Source organism: Molossus molossus, unplaced genomic scaffold (genome assembly GCF_014108415.1).
Source record: "Molossus molossus isolate mMolMol1 unplaced genomic scaffold, mMolMol1.p scaffold_m16_p_16, whole genome shotgun sequence".
NCBI classification, from domain to species: Eukaryota; Metazoa; Chordata; class Mammalia; order Chiroptera; family Molossidae; genus Molossus; species Molossus molossus.
In genome coordinates, this window is record NW_023425351.1 from 45,990,660 (window position 1) to 45,994,162 (window position 3,503).

At 51.6% G+C, this 3,503-nt stretch overlaps 1 pseudogene; it reads right to left on the reverse strand.

Annotated features, from left to right (window-relative positions):
- Window positions 1–2,449: 2,449 nt before the first annotated feature.
- Window positions 2,450–2,580, reverse strand: LOC118631938 (annotated as a pseudogene).
- Between the last annotated feature and the right edge of the window lie 923 nt (window positions 2,581–3,503).

The following is a 3,503-nucleotide window of genomic DNA, read 5'->3' on the forward strand; positions in this document are numbered from 1 at the left end:
ATCGAACAGGCGACCTCTTGGTGCATGGGTCAACGCTCAACCACTGAGCCACAGCGGCCAGGCAGACATACCATCTTTTTACATGAGGCCCAGTGAGTAAGGCGGTGGGCTGGGGAGGACAGGCAGAAGGTTACTACCAAGAGGTATTATTTCTGCTTCCTGCCCTCTGTGGCTTCGTCTCTCTGAGGAAACAAGGCCTGACCACAGCAGGTGGGACACATCACTGAAGTGTCACCTTGCTTTCTGAACTCCCATTTGTCCGTGGAAATCATGGAAGAACAATGCCATTCATTGCTTTGCAGGGAGCACGTTCCCACGTCCACCAGTGCACCCCACCTGCAGGAGCAGTCCCAAGCAGCTTTCTGTCATGCCGCCGAAACGGGGAGCGGCCACGGTGCTCCCTTTCTCGGCGGCATTGTGGAGTTTTCGTGCCCGCCAGGAGGTTTCCTCTTCACTGCCTCGCTGCAGGCAAACCTGTCCAGCTGGAGCTCAGGTCTGCACGTGGCCTGTGAGCACAGCTGGGCCGGCGTCACACAGCTGCCAGCTGCAGTGTTTATTTCACAGCATCCTCCCTGTTCTTGACAACAGCAGCCTGGAGCCTCGCTCCAGGGTGACAGGTACAGTCAGTGACTTGCCACAGTAGCTTTTGTCCCATCCGCCCACGATGGGTGCCAGCCGGGCATGCTTGTTCCTGTCCTCGTGAGTCTGATTCTGGCTGATTCCTACCCCTGACTCAACTTCCGTCGTAGGTCAGCCTTGCCTGAGCTCTCAGACCTTCCCAGGCTAGGCAAGCACCTGGGGCATGCACACCTGTTCCCGGGCAGGGAAGACACGGGGAGAAGAGAGAACGCCGAGAAGTCAGAGCCCATCATTCCTCATGCCAGTGGGCAAGGGCTGCCCAAGGCTCCTTCCAGCTCGGTTTCTGTTCCTGCAGCCAGAGCTATGAGGGCACATAACCAGCTTACTCTCCTGAGCAAAGAATCCTGGCATGTGAGGGCAGGAGGCACCTAAAGATGATGAAGATCAACCTTGTCATCAAACATGAGGACACTGAGGCCCAGGGATGCTAAATGACACGCTCAAAATCAGAGCATGGGTGGGTGGCAAGTCTAGGAATAGAACCTGGGACCCACCAAAGTGAAACCAGTAGAACTGACTTTCCACCCCAACACACAGGTTACCTGTGACCTCCACACCCTAATGAGAGTGCTCCTTGACCTGAGTACGTCTGCATGTGGGCTCAAGGGGGTGCCTGGAACCCGCTCCAGGATCATTACAAAAAGCATCCACTTTTTGCCGCTTAGCTATGTGCCAAGTATGGGGCCAAGTGCTTAACTGCATTGGCTCATGTAACCTTCACAGTGTCTCACTGAAATAATGACTGTCCCCAGTTGCAACGGAGGAGCCTGGGCTTGGGGAGGTTTCTTCAGTACCCAAGTCATTCCGCTAGAAAGAGGCAGAGCCAGGATCTGTGCCCAGGTCTGCTGACTCCAAACGCAAGCTCTCAGCCATGCGGGGATCTACCCCTATTTAGACAGGACCTGCTTCTATTGCTCCCTGTGGGAGCCTCACAGAGGCCTCTGGAATTCTCCCCTGGGCCTTCTCTCCAGGTAGCAGGCATATTTTGTTGTTGTTGTTAATCCTCACCTGAGGATATTTTTTCATTGATTTTTTAGAGAGAGTGGAAGGGAGGGAGGCAGGCAGGGAGGGAGACAGAGAGACACATTGGTGTGAAAGAGACACATCAATTGGTTGCCTCTTGTACGACCCCAGCCTGGGCTGGGGATGAACCTGCAACCCAGGTCCATGCCCTTGACTGGGATTTAACCCGCGACCCTTCGGTCCATAAGCCAATGCTCTAACTGCTGAGCCAGACCGGCCAGGGCAGCAGGCATAGTTTTTGGCAGAAGGGGGAGGAAAAGGACTGTAAAGTTTTAGAAGTATCAATCCGCATGCAAGTGTGTCCGAAGCCCATGGACCAGCAGAGGAGCTATGCAGACCTCTCCAGTTTCCCTCCCTGTGGCCAGGGTAGGCGGGCCTGGGGCGAGGGGCCAGGAGGGAGACACACTTTGCGATGTATACCATTTTATATCTTCCCAACTTATTGAGTATATAATTTGCCTTTTTAAAAATAAAATGTGTTTTTCAAAGAGTTACCCAAATTTATTCAGAAGGGGTTATGACCCCAAACTAACCCACTATACATGCTTTGTGTAGCACAAGTCCTTGTGACGCCTGCCAGCACCCAGAACCAGCCAAGTACTTCATGCTTTGGGAATTTATTGTCATAAATAATAACTTGTCACCACCTTGGCAGAGCAGTACCAGTGGGTTCTCACGTCTCCTGGCCTAGCTCACACTTTGACTGGCCTGCAAGTTCCACTTAGCAGAGGCCCAGGTGTTCTAGCTTCCTTCTTACTCGCTCAGCAAGACGGCAGGGGTACAGGAGAGAGGCTGTCATCAACCACTGCCCACCCCCGGCCACGGCACCCCCCTTACTTTCTTCAGAGCACTTGACACTACTTTAAAGTGATAAGAACAGATACTACACTTGATCTTAGCCAAAAGGCCAAGAGCAATTTTTTTTTTATCCTCACCCAAGGACATTTTTCCATTTTTTTGTTCAGATAGAGTGGGAGGGAGAGAGAGAGAGAGAGAGAGAAACATCGACGTGAAAGGGACACATCGAGTGGCTGCCACCCACATGACCCAACCAGGGCCGGGGACAAACCACTTCCGAGGTATGTGCCCCTAGCAGGAACCAAACTCGGGTCTCTAGGGTCCACAGGCCAACGCTCTAACCGCTGAGCCAAATTGGCCAGGGCGACACTACTTTAAATGACCTCATTTATGCACGTGTTCCCTGCTGACTGCATCTCTCCCCAGTGAGCAAGCACCACAAGACCATCAGCTTAGTCCTGGTCCCTGCACCTAGGAGAGTGCCTGACAGAGTGGGCACACAGGAAGCCTTTTGGAGTAAATGATCACATAAGCTCACAGACTCACAGTAGAATTGCGTGCCTCCCTTATAGAATTAAACTGAGTTCAGTGAGATCATCCACAATGCATGTAAAACTCTTTGAGTGGAAGTTTTGTGCCTAGCACAGTGCTTTGCGCACAGGGGCTTAGGAGACATTGAATAAATGAATGAATGATGATTGAATTCATGCTTCATGATGCATGAATGAATGAAGATGAAAGGGACCTTGAAGATGACCTAACCCAACCCAAATATTTGATTGAATATAAGAGAAGTGAAGTAGCCTTCACTTATCCTAGCCTTCTTGAGAAATCAAGAATTCTGGACCTCTCTTTTTGGTTATGAATCAAATTTGGGGATCTGCTAAGCAAATGTTAAACCCTGCCCCAGCCCCTGCCCAGCCCTGTAGCCCACAGGTGTGTTCAGATCCCTATAGACTGCCCTACTCCTCCCTGTGTATCAGACAAACAAGCAGAACACGAGGCCCTTTCCCCACTGGTTAATGAGGTTTGAAAAGACTGAC